Consider the following 18185-nt stretch of genomic DNA (forward strand, 5'->3'; position numbering starts at 1 on the left):
AATTTACTATTACAAGTGTGGAGTTTCATTCCTTCAAGTTTTAATTGTTGGATATTTTAAAAACGTCAAATTTAAAATTAAATTTTTAAAAAAATTTTCCTTTCTGTCTCTTTTTCCTCTCTCTTAATCCAATCTTTCTTTCCCTCTCTTTATTTCTCTTTCTGTACCTGATTTGACATTGAATTCATCCACTCTAATTTACACTTCCTTCTCAGTCCTTGTATTGTTTATTTCACAATCCTTTAATCTGATGGGTTAAGGAGATATCCTGTTGCTTGTCCTGTTCACTCAGGTTCCAGATGCCCTGTTTCCCTCACTGCAACGTTATCAGCTCATACTTTCAGCAACTTGCCACTCAAAAAAAAGTTTCCAAAGTCAATATTTTTTTTTCCCTGTGTAAACGTGCAAGGGCAAGTCTAACTAACAGCAGCTGTTGGATGCCCTGCCACAGCAAATTATGGCCCAATATAGGAGCAATCTGTTGTGATCGGTTTAGAAAAGCGTAACATTAAGTAGGCCGGAGAAAACAAGGTACATGAAACACCCTCGACTCCAGTATATAAAGAAAAATACTGCAGATGCTGGAAATCTGAAACAAAAGCAGAAAACGCTGGAAAGACAGTCAGCATCTATGGAGAGAACAGACAAGTAGACAAGTTTACATTTCGGGTGTAAATCTTTCTTCAAAACTGAAAAATAAGAAGCAGACAGGCATAGTAATGCGATCAGAAAAATGGGATGGAGAATATATATATATATATATATATATATATACACATACACGTATACAGTATATATATGCATACATGTATATATAAAACAGAGAAACAGAAAGGAATCATGAATGGAATGATATAACAGATCTTCTCAGTCAGGTAATATACAGAAGCATTAAGTGATCAAAGAAACAAAGGATGTGCAAACAGCTAAGGAAGTAGGAAGCCTGAGAAAATGCAAGATAATGGCAGAGATGGAAAAGCTGAGTATGAAATTAAAACAGAATTGAACATGAGACTATAGCTAAGGCCTAAGGTCGCTTTGAAGTTATTGTTCAGACCAAAGGGTTGCATGGTGCCTAAGAGAAAGATAAGGGATAGAATTTCTGCAAGGGTTACCTGTTCTCCTGCTGTAACTTCGCTGTTTCTCTAGGGTTTCTGCCGATCTTCCACCAAAGTTACGGTGGGAGAGTGCAAGAACCTCCACAGAAATTCCAAGTGAAGATATTAGCACAGATTTTAACTGGTGTACTGAAAACCGGGGGAAGCCATCAAACTTCTTCCCTGAAAGTCTCCATGGGAGTCTGGCTGATTTTTAATGACTGGGCCTCATTAAAATCCCACCAGCCAGCTACTCACCCAAAACTGTCATAAAGAGACAGCTGGTAGGTTGCCAGCAGGCGAAGATCAGGCAGCCCAGAAGTCACCCACCGGCACTCTGGTAAGAGGGGGGATGGGGGTTTGACAGGGGCCCGCGAGGTGGCAGAAGCTTAAACTTCCTTTGTGGGGCCCGGAGGAGCACACCTGGTCTTCTTGGCCTCACAACAAAAAGTTTTTGATTTACCTTTACGGGCCTCCGCTGGGTATCTGGCAGATCTCACTGCCAGTATGTCATTAAAATTGTCTCAGGGTCATATCTGGGTGATAGGACCCCGATTAGCAAATATTAGTGAGGCCTCAATCACCAGATTGATAAAGGGCCACTCGATTTTGACTCCCATTCCCCACCCCACCACACCTAACCGGTTTCCACAGGGCAGAGGGAGTTAAAATTCCCCCTACTATTCTTGAAGCTTGTGTTGGGCTTTGTTGGAAGAGTGCATGAGGACAATGACAGATAGGTCAGAGTGTGAATGGGAGGGGTAGTTAAAATAGCAAGCAATAGGTAGCTCGGGGTTACTTTTGCGAACTGAACAGAGGTGCCTGTCACCTAATCTGCATTTGGTTTCCCCATTGCAGAGGAGAGCACAGTGTGAGCAGTGAATACAGTGCACTAGATTAGAACAAGTACATTTAAGTTACTGTCTCATACAGAAGTGGGAAGAGGTGAATGGGCAGCTGGTGCATCTCTTGCGTTTGCATGGGAAGGTGCCAGGAAAGATCAGCAGGAAGTAAGGATGGTGGAAGAATGGAACAGGGTGTCATGGAGGGAATGATCCAACTGTAAGATGGAAAGGGGAGGGAACGCAAAGATGTATTTGGTATCATTTTGTAGGTGGCAGAAATGGCAGAAGTTGATCTGGCAAACGCAGAAACTGATGGGGTGGAAGGTGAGGACCAGAAGGACTTTGTTACAGTTGTGAGGGGGAAGGGTCTCAGGGCATAAGCAGAAGAAATGGGACAGACCCATCCAAGGGCTCCATTGATCACAGCAGATGGGAATCTTTGGCTGAGGAAAAAGGATGACATTTCAGAAGCTCTGTTTGGGAAGATGGAACCATCAGAGCAGATTCAACAGCGATGGAGAAAGTGGGCGAATAGGATGGAACAAAGGACATGTTGTGGGAAAAGCATATTGCTGGTAGCTGTGAGAATCATGAGCTTGTTTACACTGTTCCTCTGGGGTTATCAACAATTTCCTGCCAAAGTTATGGTGGGAGATCAGGTAACCCTGTGAAAATTCTACCCCAGAGTGTCCAACATATCCTACAAAAGCACAGATATAGCTGGGATCCATGAGGGCTCCCACAGTGACACCTTTTACCTGAAGGAAGAGACTGCAGGGAGAGGAGATGAGGGGAGGAGAGGAGAGGGGAAGGGAGAGAAAAGGAAAGGAGAGGAGAGAAGGGGAGAGTACACAGAGAGGAGAGGAGAGAAGGTGGGGAGAAGAATGAGGAGTTGAGAGGGAAAAGCAGAGGGATAGAAAGAGAGAGAGAAGAGGTGAGAGGGCGAGGATGGGGAAGGTTGGGCTCAATTTTAAAACCGAGCTGGGAAGGGGGGCGGGTGGGTCAAATTGACGATGGGAAACCCACTAGTGCGGGTTTCCCGGATGTCCTTACGATTTTGGGATTGGCAGTAATATACTGGCATGGATTGAAAATTGGTTAACAGACAGGAGACAGAGAGTAGGAATAAATGGGTCTTTTTCGGGGTGGCAGGCGGTGACTAGTGGGGTACCGCAGGGATCAGTGCTTGGGCCCCAGCTAGTCACAATATATATCAATGATTTGGATGAAGGAACCAAATGTAATATTTTCAAGTTTGCTGATGACACAAAACTAGCTGAGATTGTGAGTTGTGAGGAGGATGCAAAGAGGCTTCAAGGCGATTTAGACAAGTTGAGTGAGTGGGCAAATACATGGCAGATGAAGTATAATGTGGATAAATGTGAAGTTATCCACTTCGGAAGGAAAAACAGAAAGACAGAGTATTATTTAAATGGTGATAGATTGGGAAATGTTGATGTACAAAGGGACCTGCGTGTCCTTGTACACCAGTTACTGAAAGCAAACATGCAGGTGAAGCAAGCAGTTAGGAAGACAAATGGTATGTTGGCCTTCATTGCAAGAGGATTTGAGTACAGGAGCAAAGATGTCTTACTGCAGTTATACGGGGCCTTGGTGACACCACACCTGGAGTATTGTGGGCAGTTTTGGTCTCCTTACCTAAGAAAAGATATACTTGCCATAGAGGGAGTGCAGTGAAGGTTCACCAGACTGATTCCTGGGATGGCAGGACTGTTGAATGAGGAGAGATTGGGTTCACTCGAGTTTAGAAGAATGAGAGGGGATCTAATTGAAACATATAAAATTCTGACAGGGCTAGATAGACTGGATGCAGGAAGGATGTTTCCCCTGGCTGAGGCATCCAGACCGAAGGGTCACAGTCTCAGGATACGGGGTAGGACATTTAGGACTGAGATGAGGAGAAATTTCTTCACTCAGAGGGTGGTAAACCTGTGGAATTCTCTGTGGAGGCCAAGTCACTGAATATATTTAAGAAGGAGCTAGATAGATTTCTAGACACAAAAGGCATCAAGGGGTATGGGGAAAGAGTGGGAATATGGTATTGATTCAGAGGATCAGCCATGATCAGATTGAATGGCGGAGCAGGCTCGAAGGACCGAATGGCCTACACCTGCTCCTATTTTCTATGTTTCTATGTTTGACACAAGGACGTCTTTTATTTTTTTTTGTCGGTTTCCTGTCCAACTGACTGACCTGAGTGACAGTTGGACAGGAGACCAACCAGGGAGAGGGCGTGTTCAGGTAAGTCTGCAGGTTTGTATGGATGGGGGGGCGGAGCATGGGTGGGCATGGGGGCATGGATGGGCATGGGTTGGCATAGGTTGGCATGGGGGTCGTGAGTCATGGGGAGAGGGATTGAGGGTCCTTCACGGGGGGCGGGTGTCACGATCGGGGGTCATCACGGGGGTCCGCGATCGTTGAGGGAGAGGATTGGGGGTCGGGGGTGGGAGGATCAGGGTCAGAGTTCGGAGGATTGGAGTGGTGGGGGAGGATCGGCATCAGGGGGGGGAGGGGGGACGGTCGGGGTCAGGGATCAGAGGTCCGCGATCAGTGGGGTCCACGATCGGAGGTCGAGTGTCCATGATCGTTGGGGGTTCGGTGCAGGTAGGCTTGTTGGACCTGGGGGAAGCACTCCTGCTCCTCCAGGCCCACATGCTGTGCCTTTCTAGGCACTTACCTGTTAGTCTCGTGCCTTCTTGCCTCCTTTCACGAGGCGTAAACCAGAAGGCCTGGGAAATCCCGGCCCACTGGGGTTGAAATCGGGAAGTCCAGAAAAATGGAGGCCCGAAGCTTCCTTGAAAGGTTGTAAGGTCCGACCCGCCTTCTGGGAGCGAGTTGGTCGCCGACCCCTCTTCCCGCCCCAGTGAAGACTAGAAATGGATGTGTTGGAGGCGGGGTGGGGGCAGGTCTGAAATGGTGGCAATTTTCAATGCCACCTCTTCCCCCAACCCACCCATTTTTCACTTTTAAAATTGAGCCCAATATGTGAGAGGGGGAGAAGGGGAAGAGGAGAGGCAAAGGGAGGAGGAGTTCGGGGAGGAGGAGAGTAGGGGAAGGGGATGCAACAGAAAGGGAGGGGGGAATGGGGGTGGAGGAGGGAAGGGGAGAGTGGGAGTTGAGGGGGAAGGGAGGGGAGTAGAACAGGGTTATCAGGATGGGGGCCGCAATGCTAATGTTGCCTTCGTATGGTGGGGGAGCGGGAAGGATTTTTGCTTCACTAGGGGAGGGGCTGTGAGCGATTTCTGCCTCAGTGAGATGGGAGGTTGCAGGCGATATATTTTTTCCCAGTAGGGACGTGTGTTCCATCAAAGTATTGGACTCAATGAGGTGGTGGGGGTGGGGGGGGGGATTTTTCCTCCAGGTATTATGGCAGATAAAATCTCTCTTGGTTGGTTTCAAAACATGTTTTATATCCTTTTGCTTTAGGAGGCCCTATCACATAACACTATGACATGTAGCATTATACACTCAGTGCCATCTACAGGTACAATACCCTTGGAATGTTGCGAGCATGTACCATTTTTAATATATAATAGATATATAAAGAAAGAACTTGCATTTACATCATGCCTTTCCCAACTTCAGGATGTCCCAAACCACTTCACAGCCAATGAGGTACTTTTGAAATGTAGTCAATGTTGTACTGTAGGGAAACACTGCAGCTTATTTCCGCACAGCAAGGTTCCACAAACAGCAATAAAATAATTGCCCAGATAATCTGTTTTTTTAAAAGTGATGTTGGTCGAGGGATAAATGTTGGGCAGAACTCTCTTGATTTTCTTCGAATAGTGCCTGGGCAACATATGCACTCACTTTAGAGGAAAAACAGGAAAGATGGCACCTCCGATAGTGCAGCACTCCCTCAGTACTGCACTGGAATGTCAGCCTAGATTATGTGCTCAAGTCTCTGGAGTGGGGCTTGAATTCACAACCTCCTGACTCAGAGGTATGAGTGTTACCACTGAGCCAAGGCTGACACATAATATATATGCAATATATAATATAAATATTTTCCCCTCTCTTTTTTTCTGACTGTATTAATATGCCTACCCGTTTTTTTTTGTTTTTTAAGTTTGAAAGTAGGGTCCACACCCAAAACATTAATTTGTCTGTTCTCTCCACAGATGCTAATTGACCTGCTGTGTGCTTCCAGCATTTTCCATTTTGACCTCAACTCCAGTGTGTTTCTGCAAGTCTTCCAATGCGCTCAACATTCCCGTATCAAGGAATGCATTTTACATTCTGAACAGATGGAGATGCTTGTAGTCTATCAGATAACCATGGGTAAGAAGCAATACTGCTTGTCCTACATAATTGCAAATGTCACGTTAACACCCATATTACAGAAGAGCAAATACAGTCTGCAGAAAAGCTCCCACTGAGCAAAATGAATTGCAGCAGAACCCGACAATCCCAGCCTTGGTTCTAAAATCAACGAAGTAATCAGTTTTTGAGCCAATTACATTTTTGCAGGTAGTTTATCCTTTCCCTGTAGTAACTGACAATAGTAACTGAACTATTTTTTGATGAAACACAATCAATTATTCACAATATCATAATGTTCACTCAATACTCTTATGCTGTTAGGTAATGGGGAGGTGCTGGGAAGATGGGTACAAGGTTACTAAGCTACGTCTGCTCCAAAGTGTAAAGTGGCTTGGCCTCCTCGATTAAGTTTTGCGCCTTGCACTTAATTTAGTAACCCATCGTTTAGTTCCAGATTCAATGAAAATTTTAACGAATAATTAACCCTATGATCCGGTTTGTACCTGGCAGTCTGGTTTCACTTAGCATTTTTCTCCCAGACTTCTATTGATCATGAACTCTAATCTGATTGTTGAATAAAATAACATCTTACCTAACGTTGGTTTAGAATAAAATATCATCTTACCTATCATGTAACCAGAGCCATACCACATTCTCTTTAAGTTGTGTAATTCTGAAGTCAAGTCATAATTTGATAACTTGCGCTCTGATTTTCCACAACAGACTTAAATCAAGTGACGAGAGACCCATGAGAAGGGTCGTCTTACTCCACTTAAGCTTGGCACTGCTTGAAGTATAACTCCAGTACAATGTCAAGTCAGATTGTAAAAAAATTCTTAGGTGACCCCTTGGACCTCCTGGGCATTTTTGAAACTTATTGCAGTCTTTTTCATGTTATGAGAAAGCAGACACCCTTGCTGACCCTTAGCTAACATTTAAAAATAGCCTATGTGGGGGGAAGTGGGTGGAGCTCTACATAAACACACATGAATAGAATTCTTTAATGATACAGCATAATTCTCAGGTAGGAACAATCTGCAGTATAACTTGGATGTTGCCAGCTGCACTTGGAACTCCCCAGCAAAAGAGTGCCAAACACAAGTGACAACAACCAAGTTATAAGTGTCAACAAAGCTAAAATGAAAGGAAATAAAAGATTCCTACAGAAAAGTCTTCATCACCCTTTTCCTTTTGTTTCTTGTAAATAGGGTTTATATTGCCATGATGTGGAGATGCCGGTGATGGACTGGGGTGGACAAATGTAAGGAATCTTACAACACCAGGTTATAGTCCAAAATTTTATTTTAAAATCACAAGCTTTCGGGTTTATATTCACATCCCTTTTCACTTACACAGTACGAGAAAAGGTTTTATTGCTGAATCACCCAACATATTACTCAAACTTTAGAAATGCAAAGCAGAGCATCATGTTTACAGTTATTTCTCACTAATAACCTAGATAACTAAACATTTTAATACCCAATCAAATGCGCTCCATGGACAATCGCAGAAGATTATTGCATTACTGCTACACAGTGATGTCTTCTTAATCTCTCTTGGGGAAGTCTGAGTGGAGAGGGAGGCTTCTCCCTGTAAGGAAGAGAGGGAAAATGTTTTAAAATTAAAATTACAAAATAAAATGCAATCTATACTTTTAGATCCAGTTGACCTTTTTCATTCTTACACAACCCCTGCTGAGGAGTTCAGAGTCACATAGGGATGAAATTCCTTGTGTTGCTAATTTTAGCAGAAAAAAGTGTGCGTGAGCACAGAATGACATTAAAAACAAAAGGAATTTATAGAGAAATGTCCAATTGGTAGAGTAATGCTCTGCAGGGTAGGGAGTTTAGGCAAGGGGAAAAATAAATATTGGGAGGAAAAACATTAAGAATCAATTAAGTGCTCAATTTATAACCACCAGTGGCTCTTTAAAATCAAGAATTATATATAGAAGAATAAACTTTCTGCTGCTTTAAAATCCCACGCCCTCATAAAAAGGTGATTTTATACAAAGTCCACATAACATTTACCATTTCAATATTTGCATAATATATTTTTCTTGACATGTATAACTCCATATATTTGTCAAAATAATGAAGCTGACTTTCATCCACCGGTGTGTGTCAGTTCTAAATAGTTAAGCCCTGGTAGCAATCTTACCAGAAGTGTAATGTGCTCATAGCACTCAAATTCCATGGAGCAATGCATGCGCATAGTTATTCACAGATCCAAGTGCAGATTTGGAAGGGTGCATGGAGCACTCTAAGTGTAAGCGTGGAAAATTGCATGTACATGAGATTTAAAGGGATGGGGGACAATCAAAGTGGAGTGACGACATAGAGTGACAAAATCCTGAAAGCCTTTAGAAAGTTTCAAAAAGACATTTCAACCCATTAGCACCCTTTCCCAAGCTTGCAGGGACAGGAGATTAAGAAGCAAAGGGAAAGAAAAGCCAAAGTACCTCCATTCCAACCCGTTGTAAATGCGCATCAAGCACAAAAGAAGTGGAGCCCCAGCGTTATGGAACTCTGATGTTTTACACAGTCCATTCACAAGATGACAATTGGCCTCAGTATTTGTATGAAATAGTTTCCTTGTTTCTCCGAACAGTTCCCACTGTTCCTCCTTCAGCTAGGAGGCTAAGATGATCCTCAGAACTCACCAGTGTTACTCTCAATATAGTTTCCCTGCAATGTACATTAGACCTGCAGTTTTTTCTTTCCCCAATATTTAATACTTTTTCTACCACATAGTGTTTGATCTAGTGGTCATTCTGTGAACTAGAATAATGATGCCCAGTGAAGCTGGCAAATAGTTAGCACAATATGGAATCATAGTCACAACCCCCTGTTAGAAGTTAAATGTTCCACCTGACAGAGCTGCTACTTTTTCTCCCCCAAAGTGTTCTTTCAAACTGGTATGGCTTTTGCAGTGACAAAATTAATAAATGACTAAAAACAATTACAAGAAAGAAATTCCATAAGCTCACGATAAGGAAGAAGTTAAAAATTGGTTTCATCAGAGAGGACTGAAGTCCCTCGTACTCATGTGTACTAATGAACTCTCTAGGTTTCTATACTGGGATGACAGTCCAACAGAGAATTAACATCTATGTGACCTGACAGACACATTTGACCTACAAGTTGGAAGTTCGCATGTCAAAGGGTGGACCAATTATTATTACTGATCTTGTCTTTTTGATCTCAAAGTTTCTTTAGATACCAGTACCTCTCCAATTTGGCAATATTAAGAAAGATTCAATCACATGTCCAAGTGTACATCATATGAGATTTCTTCTGTCATAGCTGGGCCAGTTTTCCTGAACGCAAATGTATTAGAGCAAATCATATTATAGTTAAAAAAGCTGAATCGACAGTCAAGTCTCTTGTGGCACAGATGACTCATCTAACATATATATGTAGTACAGCACTAGTCAAAACCTTTTATTGTACCTGCTACATCATGACATGAGAACTTAATTAAAAATTGTACTACTAGGAGCTCGGTTCCCACCAAATTTAACTTCTTCAGTACTGTAGTGCTTTGGGTCTTTACCGAACTCAGAGACTGCCTAGTGGATTCTTGAGAAATTATTTTATGTTTTGCAATGGAAACTCAGATTTAGAAATTGAACCAACGGGTGTAAAACAGGCTCAAGGGAGGCCAATTTCAGGGACCAATGTCTTGTGCCCAAATTATGTCTGAAAGACACCTGACCCGATATTGTGTGAGGCCATTTTTCAGGTGTCTCTGGCAGCTGCCTAAAACAGACAATAAGCCCCATACATATGTAGATAAGGCGCCTAACACCTGTTTTAGGCCCCCTTGCCATTCCACTAAGGATCCTTTGGTGGTGGTAAGTTTTAAACTTTTTAAAAAATTGTTGCCGTGCAGCCAGGAGTAGCAGGAGTGTTCCCCTGTCTACACAGTATTCTGATTCCCCCCGCCCCATTCCCCCATTACCACAACACCCTCCCCACCCCCCGGGACTTACCTTCACTGCCGTCGAGGCAAGTGGCAATTCATTTTTTTTTAAATGGGCGAGCTGCCTGTTGAGGTACAACGGGTGCCTGCATTTCGCTCAAATAATATTAATGAGGCCTGAGGCCCAATTTCAGGCCAGCCTCAGGCCCCATAGTTGGGGCACACGCTCCATGCATGGCACCCATGTCAGGCCCGACAATAGGGCAACAAAAATTTCAAACATCCCCCAACCCCCCACCCACCCCACTCCCCACCCCCATCTTTTTATTTTTCGTTATTTAATTCATCAATGTCACTGCATAGAATCATAGAACTTTATAGCACAGAAGGAGGCCATTTGGTCCATCATGTCTGTGCCAGCCTAAAAAAGAGCGATCCAGCCTAATCTCACTTTCCTGCTCTCGGTCCGTAGCTTTGTAGGTTACGGCACTTCAAGTGCATATCCAAGCACTTTTTAAATGTGATGAGGGTTTCTGCCTCTACCACCCTTTCAGTCAGTGATTTCCAGGCCCCCACCACCCTCTGGGTGAAAACATTTCTCAACTCCTCTCTAATCGTTCTACCAATCACTTCTCAAGGGCAATTAGGGATGGGCAATAAATGCCGGCCTCGCCAGCGACGCCCACATCCCATAAACGAATAAAAAAAAAATCTATGCTCCCTGGTTATTGACCTTTCTACTAAGGGAAATAGGTCCTTCCACCAACTCTATCTAGGCCCCTCATAATTTTATACACCTTAATTAAATCTCCCCTCAGCCTCCTCTGTTCCAAAGAAAACAACCCTAGCCTATCCAATCTTTCCTCATAGCTGAAATTCTCCAGTCCTGGCAACATCCTTCTCTAGTGTAATCACATCATTCCTGTAATGTGGTGACCAGAACTGTACGTAGTACTCCAGTTGTGCCCTAACTAGTGTTTTATACAGTTCTAGCATAACCTCCCTGCTCTTCTGTTCTATGCCTTGGCTAATAAAGAAAAGTATCCTGTATGCCTTCTAAACCACCTTATCTACCTGTCCTGCTACCTTCAGGAATCTGTATACATGCACTCCAAGGTCCCTCTGTTCCTCTACACTTCTCAATATCCTCCCATTTATTGTGTACTCCCTTGCCTTGTTTGCTCTCCCCAAGTGCATTACCTCACACTTCTTCAGATTGAATTCCATTTGCCACTTTTCTGCCCATCTGACCAATCCATTGATATCTTTTTGCAGTCTACAGCTTTCTTCCTCTCTATCAACCACAATGCCAACTTTTGTGTCATCTGCAAACTTCTTAATCATGCCCCCTATATTTAAGTCTAAATCATTGATATATATCACAAAAAGCAATGGACCTAGTACTGAGCCCTGCGGAACCCCACTGGAAACAGCCTCACAAAAACACCCATCGACCATTACCCTTTGTTTCCTGCAACTGAGCCAATTCTGGATCCAACTTGCCACTTTCCCTTGGATCCCATGGGCTTTAACTTTTCTGACCAGTCTGCCATGTGGGACCTTGTCAAAAGCCTTGCTAAAATCCATGTAGACTACATCAAATGCGCTACCCTCATCGACCCTCCTTGTTACCTCCTCAAAAAATTCAAGCAGGTTAGTCAGACATGACCTTTCCTTAACCAATCCATGCTGACTGACCTTGATTAATCCGTGCCTTTCTAAGTGACGGTTTATCCTGTCCCTCAGAATTCTTTTCAATAATTTTCCCACCATCAAGTTTAGGCTGACTGGCCTGTAATTACTCGGTCTATCCCTTTCTCCCTTTTTAAACAATGGTACAATGTTAGCAGTCCTCCAATCCTCCGGTACCACACCTGTAGCCAGATAGGATTGAAAAATGACGGTCAGAGCCTCCGCTATTTCGTCCCTTGATTCTCTTAACAGCCTGGGATACATTTCATCCGGGCCTACCGATTTATCTACTTTCAAAGATGCTAAACCCCCTGATACTTCCTCTCTCACTATGTTTATAGTGATCTCTCCTCCTCCTTAACTACAATGTCTGCATCGTCCCCCTCTTTTGTGAAGACAGATACAAAGTATTCATAAATACTTAAAGAATCTTAAAGAAATAAAGAAAGAAAGATCTTGCATTTATAGTGCCTTTCACTTTTTAAGTGTAGTCACTGTTGCAGGAAAAAAAATCAATGAAAAAAATTGAAAGTACTGAATTGACTTATTAGCGAATTCAGCGTATCCACAAAAATATTTTCAATGCATATTTCTTCCCTCTTTAGGTTTTAATCTGCTCTCCGTCCATAGATGTACACCTGATATACATTCACACTGCGTTTACTGGTTAACAAGGTAGGCAGTTAACCTGTTCTGAAGTCTCTGCCAATGTCTCTCTATTCCTGATCACTAGGAGGCGCCCAAGTCCTTATTGTGTGCAAGAGCTCAGCCTTGCGTGGCATGTTCCCTGATGGGAAAGCTAAGACCAGCACATTATTGTGTGGCTATTTATAAATCTACAGTATAGTATGTTGGACATGCTGTGACACTGGACCACCTTCAAATAGGGTAGGGGACTCGGACTATGTGAATAGTTCTTTCAGACAAGTCGACATAGGTGTGATAGACCGAATGGCCTCATTCTGTAGTGTAAAATTCTGCAATTCTATTTAGCCAAAAGGCATCTTTAACAGTGAATTTCACAAATTCAGAACATGTTCCATACAAAATATACATACATCTTGACTGCAAATTCGAGTATCAACACCAAAAATATATTGTTATGGAAAACTATGAGGCAAAATTCAATTAGCAATCTTCAGCCTTTTAATGTCCATTGCCAAACACTCCTGTAATTTGGTCAGAGATCAGGATCCTTCACTACAGGGCTTTGGTACTGATTTTGCTACTGTCCTAATATTAGTTTTATCATACTTACCCAAAATAGTCAAAATGGCAGGTTTGATAAGCAGCCATGAATGTCCAAGGTTATATTGTTTGTGTATACCTGAATTTCCACGGTTATATTGTTTGTATATACCTGAATATCCAAAATTATATTGTTTGTGTATAACTGAATGTCCGAGGCTATATTGTTTGTGTATACCTGAATATCTATGGTTACATTGTTTGTGTATACCTGAATATCCAAGGCTACATTGTTTGTGTATACCTGAATATCAATGGTTACATTGTTTGTGTATACCTGAATATCCAAGGTTACATTGTTTGTGTATACCTGAATATCCAAGGCTACATTGTTTGTGTATACCTGAATATCCAAGGCTACATTGTTTGTGTATACCTGAATATCCAAGGCTACATTGTTTTTGTATACCTAAATATCCAAGGCTACATTGTTTTTGTATACCTGAATATCCAAGGCTACATTGTTTGTGTACACCTGAATATCCAAGGTTACATTGTTTTTGTACACCTGAATATCCAAGGTTACATTGTTTGTGTATCTCTGAATGTCTAAGGTTACATTGTTTGTGTATCTCTGAATGTCTAAGGATATATTGCTTGTGATGAGGGGTCATCCCCAGTAAAATGCTTCAGGCTGTGGATGAACAAATTTCCACCCACCACCATAATCACATCATCGGCCTCAAGCATAAGGGGGTAGATATTTCTTTGAGTGCGTTTTCGTGCGCAGAATGGATATTGCGCTCGGAGCGCGTGCCTGACACATGGCCGCAAAGAAAACCCAAACTTATTAATTAAAATAAAATAGGCGGGCTGCCAGCACTACTCATACTGTTGATTGGCAGCTCGCCAGATGGGGATGTCAATATTGCACTTACCTGACACAAATTAAAGGTGGCCTGTATCGCTTAAAGGGCAGGTGCACTTTGGCTGCAGGCAACTAACTATCTGTGGACAATGACAGGTGCGGGACAAGCTGCAAGGCCCCACCCCCCTCCAACCACCTGAATTTTGGACACTGCTTTGGAGGTTTTGGTGAAGGAGATCAGCAGGAGGAGGGGCATCTTCTATCGTCCAGGCGGAGGTGGCAGGGCACATCAATGTGAGGAGTATTGCCCACAGGACATGGCTGCAATGCAAGAAGAAGTTTAATGACCTAAAGAAGATAGCTAAGGTAAGCCTCCTAACTCATATCTCTCATTTCTCTCTGCTTAGCCTTGCACTACCTGTTGCCCCAGCACTTATTATTCTTCCCTCCCCCAATTACCAGCACTCTCCTCCAATCACAGCAGCACACATCACTTCACCTCCTTCAGCTCCGACTGCAGAACTCTGCACCTGCTACTCTCTTCACCATTATTTCCTTCACCTCCTCACACCTTTGCCATCTTTCACATACCAGCAACGCTAAATGGAGTAGAGAAGCAAAAGGGTTGCAGGGGTACATATTCAAAAATCACTAAAAGTAGCGATACAGGTTAAAAAGACCATTAAAAAAAGCAAACCATGCACTGGAGCTCAATTCTAGAGGGATACAATTGAAAAGCAGAGAAGCAAGGTCAAACTTGTATGGAACTTTAGTTAGACCACACTTGGAGTACTTTGCACAGTTCTGGTCTCCATATTATAAAAAGGATATAGAGGCATTGGAGAAGGTGCAAAAAAGATTCACAAGGATGATACCAGAACTGAGTAGATATCCTTATCAGGAAAGGCTGAACAGGCTGGGGCTCTTTTCTCTAGAAAAGAGAAAGCCGAGGGGGTCTTTAAGATAATGAAAAGATTTGATAGGGTAGACGTAGAGAAAATGTTTCCACTTGTAGGGGAGTCCAGAACTAGAGATCTTAAGTATAAGATAGTCACTAATAAATCCAATAGGGAATTCAGGAGAAACTTCTTTATCCAAAGAGTGGTAAGAATGTGGAACTCGCTACCACAAGGAGTAGTTGAGGCAAATAGCATAGATGCATTTAAGGGGAAGCTAGATAAGCACACAAAGGAGAAAGGAATAGAAGGATATGCTGATAGGGTTAGATGAAGAGGAGTGGGAGGAGGCTTGCATGGAGCATAAACGTCGGCATAGACCAATTGGGCCGAATGGCCTGTTTCTCTGATGTAGACTCGATGTAACTTGATGTATCTCGATGTACCCCGACATGCACATCCTCAGAACTTCTCACTACTCTAACACTGACACACTTCCTACTTTCTTGCAGGGCAAGCTTGTACACAGTAACAGGGAACAAGCAGCCGCAGGAGGAGGACCAGGATTCATCCATGTGCTTTCCCCACTTCAAGAGCAGGTCTTAAACATCGTGGGCAGGGGGCATCTGGCGAAGCTGGAGGATAAGTCCTTTAGGATTTTTAACCATCTTCCCCTCCTTCCCTTCTTACTTAAGTCTCATCATTACACATTATGCATGACAGATTCCAGCTGCTTTCAGAAGCCACTCATCTGTCTCTGCTTATCCATGTCACTAAATGCTAAATCTTGTCCCTTTCTTCCATTTCAGGTCCAAAAGCTCCACACAGCCTTCAGGGAGCAGAAGAAGAGGAAGCATCACTCAATCTTATACTTGCAGGCACCAGCTCAGAGACTGGCACTGTGCATAGTTCAGAGGATAGGCTAGTGGGGTCTGCACATGGAGATTCATCCAGCATAAGTGTGCAGCAGCAAGGGCAGGGGGATAGGATGGCCCAGGAAGCAGCTAGCGGAAGGGAGAATTTGCACAGGGTGCAGAAGGAGACATCAAGGGCCCACCATACATAAGAAGACAGATGGCAATCCACGCAGACGTTCTAAGTGCACTGGGCTACTTGCCAGACAGCTCGCGCACAATGTCTGAAAGCAAGGAGGAGTCCAGCTCCAACTTGTATGCTGTCTTCACGTTCCACATTGAGACCGTGCAGTCAAACATACAGTGAGTGGTCAGCTCTCTGAGCCCTGAAGGGGGACCCACACCCATGGAGCCTTTGATGACACCTCTGACTGCTTTGATGGAAGCTCAGACTGCTGCCATCTTTGCTCTGGGATCCAGCATCTCCTCTGGCTTACAAATCATGAAGGAGAGCATGGATAGGGGCTTTGAGCGCCTCCCAGCATGCCCACACGCTGTTCTTGCTGCTGTGGCTCAGGCCCCTGAGAGTGGCATTGGCTTCATGGGGGATGCATTTCTCAGGATGACAGCACGACTGCTCCTCCACCAGCCTCTCAACCAGTGCTCCTGTCAGACAGCCAGTTGGATCAGACTGCCCCGGCCGAAGCCAAGACCCAGCCGTCTGCAGCCGGCTCCTCAATGGCCAGAGCTCCTCGAGGTTGCCCACCACGGCCATCTTGTGTCCTCAGCGCAAGTTCACCCCCAAGCTGTAGCCACTGTGGCACTACCTTGTAAGAGCATTAGAATAGGTAACTGAGCACCAAGGGATCGCACAAAGATGATTTGTAGATTGGTATCAGTCAAGTGAGCATTTGTCAAATCAAGAATGGAATCTGTTAAAGTAGTAAAGTAAAAGATTTTGTTTTGATAGAGCTTCATGTTTAGAGCTCCCTCATAAAGCATGTTTAGAGCTCTATTGTCATTGGGCAGAGAGTGACACAAGTCATTAAAAAGACTTGAGTCTGAGACCAGTATTTACAATGTTACAATAATCGATTTGTGTGCTCAGGTAGCTGACCATTTCTCTTTGGTTTAGGTGCTATAGTTTCACGAACTCAGGCATAATTAATGAAGATCAGTGGACTGAGCACATGAATACACAACCTTGAGCCTTATCCCCACTGCCAAAACTTGTCATTCTTACCAGGAACACATTTTTTTAAAGCTAGGCTTCTTTAGGTCTTTCCTCAACGAGGGACTGAAGGTTGTGTTGCATTGTTGGAAGGGCTGTTTTTCAGGCTTTAAATTGAAGCCTCCATCTGCCTCTTCAGATGGATGTAAAAGATCTAATGACAATATTCAAAAAAGAGCAGGGAATTCTCCCAGTGGCCGGCCAACATTCCTTCCTCAAGCAACATTACCAAAAAATACAGGATCGTTCTCTTCACTGCAGTATGTGGAATCTTCCTGTGCACAAAATGACTGCTGCACTTACCTATATAACAACAATGACCACACGTCAAAAGTAATCCAATGGATATGAAGTTCTTTGGGATATCCTGAGGAGATGATAATGCAGATTTTTCATTCTTTTCTTCACTTCTTTCTTTCTTTTTTTTTCTTTACGTAACAGAAAAAAAATGTTTCGTAGCTGTGTGGCTTCCTTGCTAAAGGATGGATAAAATATTTCAAACTCCATCTGATGGCCTCGTAATGTACTCTACACAGTGCCTAACAGTGAACAAATTACATCCTTTCTACACTGTGTGGTAGACTTTACAAATTCGCACTCCCGGCATGAAGTTTGCCCTTTGGGAGAGCCTATTGGGAATTCAGGCTCAGAGGTCAGCAAGAGCCACAGGATTTTCTGTCCCTTTACACAGAAAATCCCGTGAGACCTGGCTGCTGAGCTTTTTGTACAAATTCCTAATTTGCGCTGCTGGAGTTTGAAGCTCTGCTCTATGAATTCAAATTCATAAAATCTACCCTTATGGGAGGTTCCTTTCATTTTAAAGATTTCCACCTGACATACTTTTGCTCTGTGTAGCTAACAATGTTATAAAAAGGAAGAACAATGTCAAAAAGGAGTACTGCACATCAGCAGTAAAATTCTCATTAAACTCTTATTACACAGTTTCTATTTGATACATATCCCTTTGTGAGATTACTGGCTTGATACTTTTTCAATGGCAAATAAGCTAAACAAAAAGGAACAAGGTCAAAAATTCCCATTAATTTAAACCTTTTTTTGTTTATTTCTCTATATTCATTTAAAACCTATTTTTAATTTTTTTGTTTAACCAGGCTGTGCAGATTCCATCTTTGGAGCAGTGTTGAAGGGGTTCCTGAGCCCAGCAGTGTGAGGGAGATGATTCAACCTCCACAGAGATGCAAATCTTACCCTTGGCTGCTTCAGTTTTAACTTTGTATTTTAATTCACTTCCCTCACAATGTCAGACTTAGGAATTCTCCCATGTCAATTCTCTTCATTATGT

The sequence above is a fragment of the Heptranchias perlo genome, chromosome 1, assembly GCF_035084215.1.
Source record: "Heptranchias perlo isolate sHepPer1 chromosome 1, sHepPer1.hap1, whole genome shotgun sequence".
Lineage (NCBI taxonomy): Eukaryota > Metazoa > Chordata > Chondrichthyes > Hexanchiformes > Hexanchidae > Heptranchias > Heptranchias perlo.